The 20,481-nt window shown below is 35.0% G+C and overlaps 1 long non-coding RNA gene across 2 annotated transcripts in view; it reads right to left on the bottom strand.

Moving 5' to 3' along the window:
• Nucleotides 1-20,481, bottom strand: part of LOC140603728 (uncharacterized) — a 210,868-nt gene that overhangs the window by 57,494 nt on the left and 132,893 nt on the right. Inside the window, exon 6 of one of the 2 annotated variants that reach the window (XR_012006699.1) lies at nt 1,904-2,284. The exons of the other annotated variant lie outside the window; for it this stretch is intronic. This is a non-coding gene — a long non-coding RNA (uncharacterized lncRNA). Of the gene's footprint in view, nt 1-1,903; nt 2,285-20,481 lie in introns of those variants that run through there. 2 annotated transcript variants of the gene reach the window in all.

The raw sequence follows: 20,481 nt of genomic DNA, 5'->3' as shown, positions 1-20,481 counted from the left end.
CAGGTATTTCCTTATAAGGAGGATATTTTTAGTATACTTAAAAACATTATTTTCAAAACTCTACCTATAGTATTCAGAAAATATCAGGGAATTCAAATCTGAAGTTTTGTTCTACTGTTTACTCTATAGACCTTGTTATCAATATTCCCAGTAATATAAGTAATTCTATCGTTAAATATTAAATATTTTATAGATATGAAACAGTGTGCCACATAAAGCCATTCAAATTTGTTTATACTTTCTATGTCTCCTATCCTAAAGGAGCTTGATTATTTCTCCATGTTCATTTGTATGTGTGTGAGCATATGCATGCATTCATATGTGTGTTGTTTTTTGTTTGTTTCAAGTTTTTATTTAAATTCAAGTTAGTTAACATATAGTGTCATTTCGGTTTCAGGAGTAGAATTTAGTGATTCCTTACTTACATATAATGCCTACAGCTCATTAGAACAAATGCCCTCTTTAATACCCATCACCCATTTAGCCCATCCCCTTGCCCACTTCCCCTTCAGGAACCCTCAGTTTGTTCTCTAGAGTTAATAATCTCTTATGATTTCTCTCTCTCTCTCTCTCTCTCTCTCTCTCTCTCTTTTTCTTCCTCCTTTATGTTCATCTGTTTTGTTTCTTAAATACCACATATGAGTGAAATCATATGCTATTCATCTTTCTCTGACTGACTTCATTCAGCATAATACCCTCTAGCTCCATCCACATCCTTGCAAACGATGTGTGTTGTGTTTCATGTGTTGATGGAATGAATTGTATACCTTAAGCATTGTTAAATAGCTGAGTAACTATGAATGTGTGTATCACCCTAAATTCTCTAAGTCTTTTTTTGCCTTTACTTCATACAGGATCCCAGCTCCTGAAAAGGTCATTCACATTTGCTTTGGAGTCACCAGAAGTTTTGCCAGACATCATCATCATGCAGCTAATAACAATGTGCTTCCTCTCTGGCTCTTTCCACTGTTACTTCCACTTAAAATGTTCACTCATGGCAAAGCTAATTGCAATTTTCTCTTCAACATAATTGTGTGGCTGTCTATGTAAGAACATGTTTGATCAGAAGTTATTATTGCCTATTTGTGACGAACTAAAATAATGCCATGTGTAAGGATAAAATGACAGAATTTTGAGGGAGGGACTACCTTTCCACTTTCTCTACCTTAGTGAGTCTTCTTTAAAACATACCAAACAATAAAATGACTAATTTTTTTTTTTAATTTTACAGTGCAAGATCACAGGCCCTCTGACACTTGGAACCATCAACTATACCTCCCCAGTGAATTCAGGGTTCTCCCTGGGAGTATAAAGAAGACAATCACAAAGTGCATCTATGCATCTCTCAAGGTAGTAAAAGAAATTTTCATTGTTCTTTTCTTTTTTTTTTTTTTTTTTGTTCTTTTCTTTTACTACATACATGTGTGTGAAATTCAGTATGGACTTTGTGGTTCTCACAAATTTGAGGTCTTCAAATAAGCAACCTTAATTCTTATCTTTCAAAGACAGAAAGTAATATTTTCATTGTATTTTGGAAAGGTTTATTACTCTCACCTTTCCCAAACGTATGTATGTATATATACATATACATATACATATACATATACATATACATAAATATAAATATATATAAATATAAATATATACATCAATCTTTACCCTCAGAAAAAAAATGAAGCTGACAATTTGTAGATTCATTAAATGCCCTAACTGGTATATTTTATTATCATTATAAACTGAATTTTTAGTTATATTAGTAATGGAGTTTATGTACTTTGATTCTTTGTGATGAGTGTTTATAAGGACTAGCAAAAAATACTCGATTTAAATAGTTGAGTTTTATTTTACAAGGCTTTAATTAAAATATTAGATACAAGAAACATTTCTCTGCCTATATACAAAAGAATAAAAAATTTGGGTGCAGAGTATTCATTTCTTTTTTTTTTAGAGTATTTGTTTCTAATAAACTCTGGGATTTATAAATAATTTCATCTAAAAATCACTCAGAATTTGAGATTATAAAATATGTCATTATGTATCAAGAAAAAAAACACTTCTGGAAAAGGACATTAGAAGAAATAAAGAACATTATAAAATGATATGTAAAAGAAATAAGAAAACTAAATATTGGGATGCCTGGGTGGCTCAGTGGTTGATCATCTGCTGTTGGCTCAGGGAGTGGTCCCGGAGTCCTGGGATGGAGCCCACGCTGGGCTCCCCTTGAGGAGCCTACTTCTCCCTCTGCATACATCTCTGCCTCTCTTTCTGTATCTCTCATGAATGACTAGATAAAATATTAAAAAAGAAAACTAAATATTAAAATATAGTTAAAATTATTCAAGTGTAAAATATTAAGCTATTAAAATAATAAGAAAATACAGGCATGTAAAAAACTACTTCAAGTCTTTTTGGTAAGAGGAAGAGAGATAGGGAGGGAAAGAGGGAAAAACAGAGATGGAAAGAAAGAGATAAGAGAAAAACAGAGAACGAGAACGTGGGTGAGAATGGAGCAACAGAGGTAAGGAGGGGACAGGTGGGAAGGGAAGAAAGATACACATAAGAGAAATTTAAAAAATTAACTAGAATAATATCTACAATTGGATAGGAGAGTTAGAAGAATTGGATAGAATCTGTAAAGGAAAGTGATGGATTTAAGGATAATAATAGAGGTTAATACTGACCTTTAAGAAGAAAAAATTAATTTACTATGCTCCCAAGGAAAGTTAATTAAATATAACAATATAATAAAAAATATAAATTTTGAAGAAAAGTGGAAAGGTGGAAGTAAAATGCATTGCTATAAAAAAGTAAAAAGATTCATTGGGTAAATATCCTAGATTAATAAAGTACATACACAAAAAGTGGTAAGAAGCAACACAAAATGCATATTAATAGCATTTATATTTTTATATATAAGAAATGCCATGTGTGCCATACTAATTTTTAAATGATAAAGTAAATTTGGAGAGGTTAAGCAATTTGTTCAATTTTTCCTCAAGCAGGCTAGACATCAGAAGAAATTCCCATAGTATCTTTAATCTGGTATAATATATGTAGACTTTTTTTTCTTTTTCTCTTCTCTCCTTTCCTCTTCTTTCTGTTTTGTTTTGTTTGCTCTGTAAAGGTCACATTTTGAATGGTATCAGAACAACAAAACCCAGTCATTTGATACATTAACTCTTAAAATATATCTATCATTACTGTTCTCCAGCCTATGATCATTATTCCCCATGTTTACAACACATAACTTGAGTGCTTCGTTTTTAAGGTAAACGATAGTTTCTTCTTCTATTTAAAAAAATTCTTATGAGGTTAGTAAATACATTAAAGATGTTTAAAAACAACATTTATTGATGACTTTTTTTCTGTTATTTCAGCTTTAGTAACTAATGAAATTCTGGAACTCGTTAAGTGATTCAAAATAGTGAAGAAGAAAATATTTTAAATTGAAAAACATCAGTAAAGTATCAAAAAATGCCAGTTAAAATCTCAGCTAATTTGTTTTCCTGATAGGAAATTATGCTGTTTCACCATTTTCGAATAGCTTTATTTGATTCCTTTTTTTATTCTAGTAGCCAGCTTTGAATTTGCACAATATATCTTCTTATGATTGAAACACAGAACTCTGTAGATATTTCAGTTGACATACCTATATTGTCATAGTACCAAATGCTTTGCCTAGAAAAAGCAAACTTTCAGATAAGGCAAAAGCAAGCTAAAGATCTAAAAGATCTAAAGCTCTGACTTTCACCTCTAAATACTCTTTTTTCAAACAATGAATTCATTTATTCAGAATGTATAAACTAAATCTTATCGTTTTGCAAAATTCTTGAAGAATTTGTTAGAAAAACTCAATATTTTTTGTTGTATAACTTCAAATCTCTTGGATACAATTGCACAATTTGTGCTGTTTCCAATCTTCTGCCAATTGAAAATACTTATACTGAAGTTTTATATTATTCTTAATACCAATTATATTTTGTCATTCACAATTTACCTGGTTACATTTTACTATTTAAAATACAAAAAAGATGGGATCCCTGGGTGGCGAAGCGATTTGGCGCCTGCCTTTGGCCCAGGGCGCGATCCTGGAGACCCGGAATCGAATCCCACGTCGGGCTCCTGGTGCATGGAGCCTGCTTCTCCCTCTGCCTGTGTCTCTGCCTCTCTCTCTCTCTCTGTGACTATCATAAATAATAAATAAAAATTTAAAAAAAATAAAATAAAATAAAATACAAAAAAGAAAAGAATTCATAAAAAAATAAACAAACCTTGGGTATGTATGCAATTAAAGCTACCTTATATTTTTTTCTTGATTCAAACATCAAGAGATGTGATTCCCTTTGAGTGGTCTCACTCTTCCTTGACTATTTCTCTAACCCATTCTTTATCTTCATTGTATTATTGATAATCCTTAAAATGTACATCACATTCTTATATGGGGAATGTGTAGATATACTGCAGAGAATAAAACAAAGAAAACCTATGATAAAATAAAGACCAAGAGAGTGGCTACTCCGGGTAAAAAACAGGAAAGTGGTAACACTTTATGACAAAGTCTATGTTTTTAAGATTACATAAAAAAATGTACCCAAAATTGATCTTTCACTTGTGAAACCAGCAAACTAGTATGACTATTTGTGGGTGAATCTTTATCACATGTTAAATTCATATAAACACTTGAATTTTTTTGGCATTTTATTTTTCATATTTATTTGTCTACTGTGGCAGACATTAAATAATATTCTGTGTATCATTTTTAATATATTTTAATGACAGGCTGTGTTTCTTTTCATTCTTTTTAAAATATTTTCACTCGTGACATACTTGTTCATTCAAATAAAGTTTATAAATAATTTTATGAAGTTTTAAAATACATCATTGGATATTTTATTCAAATTATAATGATTTCATGTATTATTTTAGATAATCTTCCATATGAAAACTATATAGAAAATAGGTTTTATATGCTGGATAATAGTATGTCTCTCCATTTATTTCCAGATTAGTTTTTCAGTTATAAGTAAAGTATTATAGGTTTTTCTATGTAGGTATATTACTTTTATTCTAGTAATTTATCTTTTTCCCCATACTGTTGCCTATGTAATAATTTTACTTGGTTATATGGAAACCATTGATATATGTATTTTGGTTATCATATTCACCTAAATGAAATTCATTTATTATTTGTAATGATTTTTAAAATAATCTTTGTATTCTTCAAGTAGAAGATCTTAAAATATATAAATACATTTATTTTATCTATTTACTTTTTTTTTTTTTTTTTTAGAAAGAGGGGGGAAGGGCAGAGAGAGAGAGAGAATCTTAAGCAGACTCTGTGCACAGACTCAGGACACAGTCTCACAACGCTGAGATCATGACCTGAGCCAAAATCAAGAATCAGATGCTTCACCAACTGAGCCACTGAGGTGCCCCATTAATTAATATATTTTTTATTGTGACAGGAATAGGTAACATGAGATCAACACTTTTAACAAAATTTTAGGTATACAGTACAGCATTGTTAACTACACATGCAATGTTGTATAGAAAATATCTAGAATTTATTGATATTGCATAACTGAATCTTTATACACATTGAATGACAACTTTATCGACCTCTCTTCTCCCCCTCTCCCTAACCCTGGAAACCACATTTTACTTTCTCAGCTCCTAATCAAATTTGATAAATTTACCTCATCTTGGGAATCTCCAGGATCTGGTCATCCTCTTAAATGTGGCTACTCCATAACTTTCAGGTCTGAGCTCAAATTCTACCTGCCCTAAGAAAATACTTCTGACAATGCTGCCTAAATTCTTCCTAAACTACTTGACTCTATTATATAAATCTAGGCAATTCAAACTCTAAAGGTATCACTTTTGTAATAATTACTTTTTAACTTATTTGTTGTTTGTTTGTTTTTCCTATTAGAATGCCTGTCTTATTTTCCTTTGTATTTTTGGCACATGGCACATAGGTAGTTCAAATAATAGTAATTTTAATTGACCAGTCATTATCTTAGGCTTTCCTTTCCACTGGGGCATTTCATCAATGTTGTTTCAATATTCAAACTAGTGAATTAATCCTTAAATCTACTGATTTCTGATTTTTAATTCCTCATCATTCATTTCTTTTTGGCTTTTTATATATGAAATATAATTCGTGTGCTGGGTTAATCATTTTATTTTTAAAATTATTTCTATCAGAGTTAATATGAAATAGTATATTTTGAATGCTTTTATTTTTATTATTTAAATATTTATTTCTTTATTCATTTATTTAAGAAAGAGAGTAGAGCAATTGAGAAAGAATACGAGTGGGGGAGACAACTAAAGGGAGGGGGAGAAGCAAGCTCCCCACTGAGCAGGGAGCCTGATTTGGGGCTTCATCCCAGGATCCTGGGATCATGACCTGAGCTGAAGGAAGACACTTCATTGACTGAACAACCCAGGTGTCTCAAATGCGTCTTATTTTTAATAAAGTGTTTAGGATCTAATTATTCTTCTTTATTGACACCATTGGGTATTTTGATACTAATTTTCATCTGTACATTGTTATTATTGTAGTATGTCTTCTTTCAAAAACACGTTTTTAATTTTTAAGGAGATTTAGAAAAATGTTTTGACATTATAATTATATTATTATTTTCTTTATCAGTTAACTGAAACTACTTAAAAATAAATCATTAGCAAATATACAGAAAACATGAGTATATGTTAAAATTGATGTTGAGATTAAAATTTTTGATAAGCAAAATATAATATTATATAAATAGAAGACAGAAACATTTTAATGTATACATTTAATACAATACCAATATTATTACCGACTCTTTCTGTAAAAAGATGTTACCACATCTCAAAAGGATACTAATGTATCAAAAATGGTGAATCTATAAGAACATCACATCTCTGGCTCCGGCAGAGGAAGAGGCTCCGGCGGAGGGGGCTGCACGGTTCCAGGAGCAGCTCCGGGGGGGCTCGGGCGGTGGCTCAGCAGAGGGGGCTGCGGGGCGGGAGCCGAATCCACCAGCGCAGGCTCCGGAGCACAGGGCGCCGGGACACAGCCCAGGATCCGGCCTCCCCCGGGACAGGCAGAGGCCGGGAGGGCCCAGGACAGCGAGGACGCTCCTGCCCCAGCTGAGCAGATCAGCGGCCCCGCCCGGAGCCTCCAGGCCCTGCAGACCGAGAGCTCCGGAGCTACTGCGGGGGCTGACTCCAGGGCTCCAGAGCTGGCCCCGCCACTGGGGCTGTTCCTCCTGCGGCCTCACGGGGTAAACAGCCCCCACTGAGCCCTGCACCAGGCAGGGGCACAGCAGCTCCCCCAAGTGCTAACACCTGAGAATCAGCACAACAGGCCCCTCCCCCAGAAGACCAGCTAGACGGACAAGTTCCAGGGGAAGTCAAGGGACTTAAAGTACACAGAATCAGAAGATACTCCCCCGGGTGTTGTTTTGTTTTGTTTTGTTTTGTTTTGTTTTGTTTTGCTTTTTGATTTCTGTTTGCTTCCCCCACCCTTTTTTTCCCCTCTTTCTTTTTCTTTCTCTTTTTCTTCTCTTTTTTTCTTCCTTTTTTCCTTTTTCTTTTTCTCTTTTCTTTCCTTCTTTCTCTCCTCTCTTTTTCTCCTTTTCCCAATACAGCTTGTTTTTGGCCACTCTGCACTGAGCAAAATGACTAGAAGGAAAACCTCACCTCAAAAGAAAGAATCAGAAACAGTCCTCTCTCCCACAGAGTTACAAAATCTGGATTACAATTCAATGTCAGAAAGCCAATTCAGAAGCACTATTATACAGCTACTGGTGGCTCTAGAAAAAAGCATAAAGGACTCAAGACACTTCATGACTGCAGAATTTAGATCCAATCAGGCAAAAATTAAAAATCAATTGAATGAGATGCAATCCAAACTAGAAGTCCTAACAACGAGGGTTAACGAGGTGGAAGAATGAGTGAGTGACATAGAAGACAAGTTGATGGCAAAGAGGGAAACTGATGAAAAAAGAGACAAACAATTAAAAGACCATGAAGACAGATTAAGGGAAATAAACGACAGCCTGAGGAAAAAAAACATACGTTTAATTGGGGTTCCCGAGGGCGCCAAAAGAGACAGAGGGCCAGAATATGTATTTGAACAAATCATAGCTGAAAACTTTCCTAATCTGGGAAGGGAAACAGGCATTCAGATCCAGGAAATAGAGAGATCCCCCACTTAAAATCAATAAAAACCGTTCAACACCTCGACATTTAATTGTGAAGCTTGCAAATTCCAAAGATAAAGAGAAGATCCTTAAAGCAGCAGGAGACAAGAAATCCCTGACTTTTATGGGGAGGAGTATTAGGGTAACAGCAGACCTCTCCACAGAGACCTGGCAGGCCAGAAAGGGCTGGCAGGATATATTCAGGGTCCTAAATGAGAAGAACATGCAACCAAGAATACTTTATCCAGCAAGGCTCTCATTCAAAATGGAAGGAGAGATAAAGAGCTTCCAAGACAGGCAGGAACTGAAAGAATATGTGACCTCCAAACCAGCTCTACAAGAAATTTTAAAGGGGACTCTTAAAATTCCCCTTTAAGAAGAAGTTCAGTGGAACAATCCACAAAAACAAGGACAGAATAGATATCATGATGACACTAAACTCATATCTCTCAATAGTAACTCTGAACGTGAAAGGGCTTAATGACCCCATCAAAAGGCTCAGGGTTTCAGACTGGATAAAAAAGCAGGACCCATCTATTTGCTGTCTACAAGAGACTCATTTTAGACAGAAGGACACCTACAGCCTGAAAATAAAAGGTTGGAGAACCATTTACCATTCGCATGGTCCTCAAAAGAAAGCAGGGGTAGCCATCCTTATATCAGATAAACTAAAATTTACCCCGAAGACTGTAGTGAGAGATGAAGAGGGACACTATATCATACTTAAAGGATCTATCCAAAAAGAGGACTTAACAATCCTCAATATATATGCCCCGAATGTGGGAGCTGCCAAATATTTAAACCAATTAATAACCAAAGTGAAGAAATACTTAGATAATGATACACTTATATATACTTGATGACTTCAATCTAGCTCTTTCTACCCTCGATAGGTCTTCTAAGCACAACATCTCCAAAGAAACGAGAGCTTTAAATGATACACTGGACCAGATGGATTTCACAGATATCTACAGAACTTTACATCCAAACTCAACTGAATACACATTCTTCTCAAAGTGCACATGGAACTTTCTCCAGAATAGACCACATACTGGGTCACAAATCGGGTCTGAACCGATACCAAAAGATTGGGATCATCCCCTGCGTATTCTCAGACCATAATGCCTTGAAATTAGAACTAAATCACAAAAAGAAGTTTGGAAGGACCTCAAACACATGGAGGTTAAGGACCATCCTGCTAAAAGATGAAAGGGTCAACCAGGTAATTAAGGAAGAATTAAAAAGATTAATGGAAACTAATGAGAATGAAGATACAACCGTTCAAAATCTTTGGGATGCAGCAAAAGCAGTCCTAAGGGGGAAATACATCGCAATACAAGCATCCATTCAAAAACTGGAAAACTCAAATACAAAAGCTGACCTTACACCTAAAGGAGCTAGAGAAAAAACAGCAAATAGATCCTACACCCAGGAGAAGAAGAGATTTAATGAAGATTCAAGCAGAACTCAACAAAATCGAGACGAGGAGAACTGTGGAACAGATCAACAAAACCAGGAGTTGGTTCTTTGAAAGAATTAATAAGATGGATAAACCATTAGCCAGCCTTATAAAAAGAGGAGAGAGAAGACTCAAATTAATAAAATCATGAATGAGAAAGGAGAGATCACTACCAACACCTAGGAAATACAAACAATTTTAAAAACATATTATGGGGATCCCTGGGTGGTGCAGCGGTTTGGCGCCTGCCTTTGGCCCGGGGCGCGATCCTGGAGACCCGGGATCGAGTCCCATGTCGGGCTCCCGGTGCATGGAGCCTGCTTCTCCCTCTGCCTGTGTCTCTGCCTCTCTCTCTCTCTCTCTCTGTGACTATCATAAATAAATAAAAATTTAAAAAAAAAAAAAAAAAAAAAAAAAAACATATTATGAACAGCTATACGCCAATAAATTAGGCAATCTAGAAGAAATGGACGCATTCCTGGAAAGCCACAAACTACCCAAACTGGAACAGGAAGAAATAGGAAACCTGAACAGGCCAATAACCAGGGAGGAAATTGAAGCAGTCATCAAAAACTTCCCAAGACACAGAAGTCCAGGGCCAGATGGCTTCCTTGGGGAATTCTATCAAACGTTTAAAGAAGAAACCATACCTATTCTACTAAAGCTGTTTGGAAAGATAGAAAGGGATGGAGTACTTCCAAATTTGTTCTATGATGCCAGCATCACCTTAATTCCAAAACCAGACAAAGACCCCACCAAAAAGGAGAATTACAGACCAATATCCCTGATGAACATGGATGCAAAAATTCTCAACAGGATACTAGCCCATAGGATCCAACAGTACATTAAGAAAATTATTCACCATGACCAAGTAGGATTTATCCCTGGGACACAAGGCTGGTTGAACATTCGTAAAACAATCAATGTGATTCATCATATCAGCAAGAGAAAAACCAAGAACCATATGATCCTCTCATTAGATTCAGAGAAAGCATTTGACAAAATACAGCATCCATTTCTGATCAAAACTCTTCAGAGTGTAAGGATAGAGGGAACATTCCTCAACATCTTAAGGGCCATCTACAAAAAGCCCACAGCAAATATCATTCTCAATGGGGAAGCACTGGGAGCCTTTCCCCTAAGATCAGGAACAAGACAGGGATGTCCACTCTCACCACTGCTATTCAACATAGTACTGGAAGTCCTAGCCTCAGCAATCAGACAACAAAAAGACATTAAAGGCACTCGAATTGGCAAAGAAGAAGTCAAACTCCCCTCTACGCCGATGACATGATACTCTACATAAAAAACCCAAAAGCCTCCACCCCAACATTGCTAGAACTCATACAGCAATTCGTCAGTGTGGCAGGATACAAAATCAATGCCCAGAAATCAGTGGCATTTCTATACACTAACAATGAGACTGAAGAAAGAGAAATTAAGGAGTCAATCCCATTGACAATTGCACCCAAAAGCATAAGATACCTAGGAATAAACCTAACCAAAGAGGTAAAGGATCTATACCCTAAAAACTATAGAACACTTCTGAAAGAAATTGAGGAAGACACAAAGAGATGGAAAAATATTCCATGCTCATGGATTGGCAGAATTAATATTGTGACAATGTCAATGTTACCCAGGGCAATTTACATGTTTAATGCAATCCCTATCAAAATACCATGGACTTTCTTCAGAGAGTTAGAACAAATTATTTTAAGATTTGTGTGGAATCAGGGAACCCTGGGTGGCGCAGCGGTTTGGCGCCTGCCTTTGGCCCAGGGCGCGATCCTGGAGACCCGGGATCGGGTCCCACGTCGGGCTCCCGGTGCATGGAGCCTGCTTCTCCCTCTCCTTCTGCCTATGTCTCTGCCTCTCTCTCTCTGTATGACTATCATAAATAAATAAAAAAAAAAATTAAAAAAAAAAAAAAGATTTGTGTGGAATCAGAAAAGACCCCGAATAGCCAGGGGAATTTTAAAAAAGAAAACCATATCTGGGGGCATCACAATGCCAGATTTCAGGTTGTACTACAAAGCTGTGGTCATCGAGACAGTGTGGTACTGGCACAAAAACAGACACATAGATCAATGGAACAGAATAGAGAATCCAGAAGTGGACCCTGAACTTTATGGGCAACTAATATTCGATAAAGGAGGAAAGACTATCCATTGGAAGAAAGACAGTCTCTTCAATAAATGGTGCTGGGAAAATTGGACATCCACATGCAGAAGAATGAAACTAGACCACTCTCTTGCACCATACACAAAGATAAACTCAAAATGGATGAAAGATCTAAATGTGACACAAGATTCTATCAAAATCCTAGAGGAGAACACAGGCAACACCGTTTTTGAACTCGGCCACAGTAACTTCTTGCAAGATACATCCACGAAGGCAAAAGAAACAAAAGCAAAAATGACCTATTGGGACTTCATCAAGATAAGAAGCTTTTGCACAGCAAAGGATACAGTCAACAAAACTCAAAGACAACCTACAGAATGGGAGAAGACATTTGCAAATGACGTATCAGATAAAGGGCTAGTTTCCAAGATCTATAAAGAACTTATTAAACTCAACACCAAAGAAACAAACAATCCAATCATGAAATGGGCAAAAGACATGAGAGAAATCTCACAGAGGAAGACATAGACATGGCCAACATGCACATGAGAAAATGCTCTGCATCACTTGCCATCAGGGAAATACAAATCTAAACCACAATGAGATATCACCTCACACAGTGAGAATGAAGAAAATTAACAAGGCAGGAAACCACAAATGTTGGAGAGGATGCGGAGAAAGGGGAACCCTCCTGCACTGCTGGTGGGAATGTGAACTGGTGCAGCCACTCTGGAAAACTGTGTGGAGGTTCCTCAAAGAGTTAAAAATAGACCTGCCCTACGACCCAGCAATTGCACTGTTGAGCATTTACCCCAAAGATACGATGCAGTGAAACACCAGGACACCTACACCCCGATGTTTCTAGCTGCAATGTCCACAATAGCCAGACTGTGGAAGGAGCCTTGGTGTCCATCGAAAGATGAATGGATAGAGAAGATGTGGTCTATGTATACAATGGAATATTACTCAGCCATTAGAAATGACAAATACCCACCATTTGCTTCGACGTGGATGGAACTGGTGGGTATGATGCTGAGTGAAGTAAGTCAATCGGAGTAGGACAAAGATTATATGTTTTCATTCATTTGGGTAATATAAATAATAGTGAAAGGGAATATAAAGTACGGGGGAAGAAATGTTTGGGAAATATCAGAAAGGGAGACAGAACATATAACTCCTAACTCTGGGAAACGAACTAGGGGTGGTGGAAGGGGAGGAGGGCGGGGGTGGGGGTGAATGGGTGACGGGCACTGAGGGGGGCACTTGACGGGATGAGCACTAGGTGTTATTCTGTATATTGGTAAATTGAACACCAATAAAAAATAAATTTATTATAAAAATAAAAAAAGAACATCACATCTCTTACTTGAAATATATAATTCCAAAGCCAATTTATATCAAATTTTCTGCCTAAATTATTCTACAAATCCTTATTTTTTTCTAAGATTTTATTTATTTATTCATAAGAGACAGAGAGAGAGAGGTAGAGACATAGGCAGAAGGAGAAGCAGACCCCCGGCAAGGAGCCTGATACAGGACTTGATCCCAGCACCCCAGGATCATGACCTGAGCCAAAGGTAGACACTCAACCACTGAGCCACCCAGGTGCCCAAAATCCTTATCTTTGATAGGATGGTACATAATGTGTGTACCCTAATCTCATAGTATGAGCTAATCTGTTATAGTGTTAGAAGGAAGCTTGTGTGCCTATGTACACAAATGTAAATATGTGTGTACATGCATGTCCCCCTTACAAATATAAATGCCTGTGATAATGTCCTGCAAAGAGTCATCAAATACCTCTCTTCACCAGCATTTTCAAATGATGAAATTAAATCCATATGGTTGATATACTTCTTAGTTCTTTTTACCATTCACAAACTATAATTCATTGAATATTTTTTTATTTTTCCAAAGAATTCTTAGATAAAAATACATTTGTTGTTATGATAAATGTCATGGCCATTGAGTGGGAATAGCAAATATATTGTAATTAATATGCTATTGTAATTAATAAGCAGGAATACAAAATATATTGAAATCAATAAGGGTATTAAATATTAATCAGCAAACATAGTTAATTGTTAAGCAATAAGAACATAAGGCTGTGTGTTTTGGAAAGTAGGTAAAATAAGATTTAGAAAATATGATGAAAATATCTGCAGGGACGCCTGGGTGGCTTAGTAGGATATATATGATATATGATATATGATATATGATATATGATATATATATATAATATCCATTAAAATTATCCCTCAGAAATGAAGATTACTCAGAAAGACTTCTAGGCCAGAAGTTTTAGTTGCAGAATTCTACCAATAATTTAAAGAAAAATTAACATAATATTTGCACAGTATTTCCCCCATCCCATAAAAGTAAAAAGAATATGGACCACTGCATTTTCTAAGTTGTTATTGCCCTAATACCAAAAAGAGAGAAACCAATACAAAAAAAAAGAATACTCTAGATGAATATTAATATTCATTAAAATATTAGTAAACCAAATTCAACAATGTATAAATATAATTTATACATGATAATTAGTGGACTTTAGTGCAAAACTGCAAAGCTGGTTCAATATTAGCAAATCAATAAGTGTGGGGTACGTGGGCGTCTCAGTTGGTTAAGTGTCCAACTCCTGATTTCGGCTCAGGTCCTGATCTCAGGGTTGTGAGATCAAGCCCTGCACTGGCCTTCACACTGGGCATGGAGTCTGCTTAAGATTCTGTCTCCCTCTCCCTCTGCCCCTTCCCCCTGTCTCACCTCTTTAAAAAAGAAAAAGAAAGAAAATCAATCAATTTAACCAACCACAAAAGACTAAAGAAGAAAAATTATATGATCAATATCACTTGATTAAAAAATAGTATTTAACAAAAATCCAACAAGTAAATAAAATTCTCAAAGAACTAAAAACAGACAGGTATCTTATTAACTTGATATAGAGTATCTACAGAGAACCTATTGCTAAGTAGATAAAAATTTAATGTTTTCTCCCTAAGATCTCCTTAAGGTCTAGGATAAAAGGAGTTTTTTTTTTTCTTTTTAAAGAAAGATGTTTGCTTTTATCCAACGTGGTCCTGGAAGTTCAAATCACTATAATAAAAAAATAAAAATAAGTAAATTCTTGCATATTGGAAACAGTCTGCAGCTATATTTATTTACAAATAACAGGATATTCTACATTGAAAATTCCAAGAAATCTAAAAAAAAAAAAAATTTTCCTAGACTAATAATTGAGTTCAACAATGATGCAAGATATGAGATCAATGTACAAAAAATTCAACAAAATTTCTAAATAATAATCATGAACATATGGAAACCAAAATTCAAAACACAATACCATTTACACTTACTACAAAGATAATGACATATTTTGGTATGACAGAAGCAAAAAAAATTACAAATGAAAAATACATTCTAAAAATTGAAAAATGTTGATGAAGAAATAAAAAAGGCTTCAGTAATTAGGGATATATTCCATGTGCATAATTTAAAAGCATCAGCATATTAAAGGGTAAACTGTCTTCAAGTTGAGTTTATAAGCTTATTGTAATTAGGGATATATTCCATGTTCATAATTTAGAAGCATCAGCATAGTAAACTGTAAACTGTTAAGTGAGTTTATAAGCTTATTATAATTACTATCAAAGCAAGCAAGATTTTTTTACAGAGATAGATGAGTTATACTATAATCATATAGAAAGGCACAAGAACCAGAAGGGCTAAAAATAAACTTTGAAAAATGAAAAGAATGAGGTGGGGAAATACATTGTTCCTAATTATAGTGCTTATTATATAGCTACAGAATTAAAGAGAAAGTGATATAGGGGGCACCTGGGTGACTCAGTTGGTTAAATGTCTGACTCTTGGTTTCAGCTCATGTCACAATCTCAGTGTCACCAGGTCTAGCCCTGAGTAGGTGCTGTGCTCTGCACAGTCTGCTTGAGATTATTTCCCCTTCCCTCTTCCTACCCTTCTGCTCCTCCCCCAACTCATGTGCATGTATGCAAGCTCTTTCTCATAAATAAATAAATAAATAAATAAATAAATAAATAAATATCTTTAAAAGGAATGTGATATTGGCAGAGAGATACATACATGGATCAATGCAATAGGATAGGAAATTTAGAAACATACATGCAAAATTATGCCTAATTTTGACAAAGGAAAAAGAAAAAGAAAAAAAAGGATAGTTACATAGTCTTTGCAAGTAATGGTGCTAAAGCAACTGGATATCCATGAGCAGCATCTAATCGATCAACTGATCAAGGCTTAAACTGAGCACTATAATATTTATTGAAAATCAATTGACTGCAAATGTGTGAAATTATTTCTGAGATATCTATTCTATCCTGTTGGTATATATGTCTGTTTTTATGCCTGTTTTGATTATTGTATATTTGTAACATATTTTACTTTTTATTTTTAAAGGTTTCATTTATTTGAGAGACAGAGAGCAAGCATGAGCAGGAGGAAGAGCAGAGGGACAAGCAGACTCCTCACAGAGTGGGGAGCCCAATGTAGGGCTTGATCCCAGGACCTTGTGATCATGACCTTAGCTGAAGTCAGATGCTTAACCAACTGAGCCACCCAGGTGCCCCAGATTTGTAATATATTTTAAAGTCGGGAAGTATACCACTAGTTTTGTACTTGCTCAAATTGCTTTCACTTCTTCCAACATGGGATATTTTTTCCATTTATCTATGTCTTCTTTAATTTCCTTCACCATTGTTTTATCATTTTCAGTGTACAAATCTTTCATTTTTTGGTTATATTTATTGTTAAGTATTTGAGTCTATTTGTTGCTATTGTAAATGAAATTGTTTTCTTAATTTCCTTATCAGATAGTTTGCTGTTATTGTAATGAAGTATAATTTTTTATGTTGGCTTTGTATTTCACAATTTTACTGAATTTGTTCATTAGTTCTGATGGGGTTTCTTTTTTTTGTTTTGTTTTGTTTTATTTTTGATTGAGTCTTTTGGGCTTTTTACATATACTATCATGTCATTTGCAAACATAATTTTACTTTCTCCTTTCTAACTTGGATGACTTTTACTTCTATTTCTCATCTAATTGTCCTGGCTAAGACTTCCAATACTATGTTAAATAGCAGAAGAGAGAGTGATGACCAGATCTTAGAGGAAAAGCTCTAAGTTCCCCCTCCAAATAAATTCACACATTTATAGTCAACTAAACTTCAACAACAGTATCAATAAAATACAATGGGAAAGGATAGTCTATTCAACAAATGGTGCTGGGAAAAATGGATATCCACATGAAGAAGAATGGAATTGGATCCTTGTCTTACATTGTATACAAAAATCAAATCAAAGAATTAATGACTTAAAAATAAGATCTGAAACCATAAATTTACTAGAAGAAAAATAGGATAAAAGTTTTTTTTTTTTTAATTTTTTTATTTATTTATGATAGTCACAGAGAGAGAGAGAGAGAGAGAGGGGCAGAGACACAGGCAGAGGGAGAAGCAGGCTCCATGCACCAAGAGCCCGATGTGGGATTCGATCCCGGGTCTCCCGGATCGCGCCCTGGGCCAAAGGCAGGCGCTAACCCGCTGCGCCACCCAGGGATCCCAGGATAAAAGTTTTTTGACATGGGTTTTGGCAACACTTTTTTTTTATATGAATTTAAAAAAAACAAGTAACAAAAGCAAAAATAAACAAGTTGGATTGCATCAAACTAAAAGACTTCTGTACAGCAGAAGAAACAGAGTAAAAAGGCAACCAATCTCCCAAATGAATGGGAGAAAAATTTGCAAGCCACATAAATGACATGGGATTAATTTATATATATAAATATTATTCATATATTAAATATTATATATATAATTTAAATTCAGTTTGCCAACATATAGTATAAAAGTGCTCATCTCTTCATGTGCCTTCCTTAATGCTCATCACCCAGCAAAATATATAAGAAACTCATGCAACTCAACAGTAAGAAAACAAACTGGTCAAAATGGACAAAAAAGACCTTTAATTTTTCCAAAGAAGACATACAAATGACCAACAGATATGTGAAAGATGTTCAATATAGCTAATCATCAGGGAAATGAAAATTAATCCACAAAAGGATATTATCTCATACCTGTTAGGTTAGCTATTATTTTTAAAAAATGCCCCGGTAAGTTTGTGGAGAAGTTGAAATCCTACTATACTAAGAATGTAAAATAATACAGCTTTTTTGGAAAACAATATTTAGTTTCCTCAAAAAAAAAAAAATGATATACTACATGATCAGGAATCTCCTTTCTAGGTATGTATCCAAAGAATTGAAATCAAGATTTCAAAGAGATATCTGCATTTCCATGTTCAACGTACCAAAGCTCACAATATCTAAGATTTGGAAACCAAATAAATGTCCAAGAGTTGAACAGATAAAGAAAATGTGGTATATATACACACAGAATAGTATTTAGCCTTTAAAAAGAAAATTATCTTGTTGTTTGTGATATTATGGATGAACCTGGATGACTTTATGTTAAGTAAGATAACTCAATAGGACAAATACTACTATATGAGGCATCTTATATAGTCAAATGTACAGAAGTGTGCAATAAAATGCTGTAACAGAGAATATGGACATTTGTTCAATAAGCATACAGTTACAGGTATATAAGACAAGTAAGTTACAGAGATCTGCTGTACAAAGTGTGTATAGTTAACAATAAACTACTGCATCTGAAAAATGTATGAGGGTGGTAGATCTCATGTTAAGTGTTCTTACTAAAAAAGATAGAAAAAAGGAAAGGAGGGGAGGAAGAAGGAAGGAAGGAAAGAAAGGAAGGAAGGAAGGAAGGAAGGAAGGAAGGAAGGAAGGAAGGAAGGAAGGAAAGAAGGAAGGAAGGAAAGAAGGAAAGAAAAAAGAAAAGGAAAGGAAAGGAAAGAAGAAAAAAAAGAAAAGAAAAGAAAAAAAAGAAAAAAAAGAAAAGGAAAAGAAAAGAAAAGAAAAGAAAAGAAAAAAAGAAAAAAAAAGAAAAGAAAAGAATCACATCAAAAAAGGGGCACAAGGGGGGGCACCTGGGTGGTTCAGTGGTTGAGCATCTGCCTTCGGCTCAGGTTGTGATCCCGGGGTTCTGGGATTGAGTTCCACATCACGTTCCCCATAGGGAACCTGCTTCTCCCTCTGCTATGTCTCTGCCTCTCTCTATGTGTGTTTTTCATGAATAAATAAATAAAATCTTAAAAAAAAGGGAGGGGGGCACAAGGATACTTTTGGAGGTGACAGGTACGTTTATTTCCTGGATTGTGTTGATAGTAATATGAGTATATACATATGTCCAAACTCACCAAATTATGTGCATTAATTATATTTGTTTTTTTTTGTATACCAATATACTTCAATGAAGATGAAAGAATCATTAATAGATATCTTAATGGAGAGGATAGAGAGAGAGAGCAAATAAACACAAAAAGATGTTCAACATAATTAGTCATCAGGGAAATGCAAAATTAAACCACAATGAGATGTCAGTACACACCAAACTCTTGTTAAAAACTGAATAAAATTAAAAATCCAGTTTCTCAGTGACACTAGTTTCATTTCAATTACTTAATAGGTGCTTGTGGCCAGTGGCACCTACACTGCATAGCATGGATATAGGACATTTCCAACCTAATTTTAATACATTTAGCATAATAAACCTCTCCTGGCCAATTTCCCATATGAACTTTATTTACCAAAATAAGATTATGCCCTTAATCAATGACATCCAACAGCAATATCCAGAAGCTAATCTCACACGAATAATATGGGCAATGGTAGGATGAGTCCTACCATTACTGGGAATTACATTCCTAGTAATTTGTGGTTATCACAAATAACCAATTTATTAGACCCATGTCTGAATGCAAGGCAGATAAAATCCAAGCTTTTTGACACTATTATAGGCTCCAATTAGCACCACTTAAAATTGCACTAAACTATACAAATTGACTTTCATAAAAACACAGTATACAGGCAGCAGAGGGAGCCTGGTGAACCTGTAAGGAAGTCAAATTGCTTATTCTATCATAAGCTTCCCTCATCCAACTTTGGACAATATTTCTGGTACTCGACTTTAGCTCAAAATTCCAATAGATTTTTAATGAGCAGTGAAATCCCCTAGTACTTGACCCTAAAAACCATGCTAGCTGCAACCCTCCAATGACATAAAGCAACTTTCTAATAGCCCTCCTGGTATAGAATATACCAGTATATTTAAGTATGCTTAATATAATACTATTGTAAATATTATAATATTATAAAGTAATACTTTATGTTTATATACAAGTATATTTCTATATTCTTTAACACAGCAGTAAAAAGAAACACCAGATAGTGACATCCAAAGGATTGTGCACACAAAATTGTATGTAAAAAACATGGGACCAAAGGATGGATTGTTATATAAATGGCAAAAGATGGTACCTGTTTATTCACCCCTTTGTTGGTTACTTCATAGCAAGCTCAGATCACTAGCTTAAAGACTGCTGGCACAAAACTCAAATTCTTAAACATGCAATTACTTGAAATACAGCTCAAATCAGCAAAGTTTTGCCATATAGATCCTACCTGCTTTTTATAACATATGAAAATTCACTCAACATACAATAGCCATGAAAAAAACAAAACTCGTATCTATAAAATAAAAACAAGCTACTATTGTTCTTTGGTGCTTGGCAATTCATATTCCCCACTTTGTT

This window comes from Canis lupus, chromosome 14 (assembly GCF_048164855.1).
Source record: "Canis lupus baileyi chromosome 14, mCanLup2.hap1, whole genome shotgun sequence".
Taxonomy (NCBI): domain Eukaryota; kingdom Metazoa; phylum Chordata; class Mammalia; order Carnivora; family Canidae; genus Canis; species Canis lupus.
This window is presented reverse-complemented; position numbering and strand designations above follow the sequence as displayed.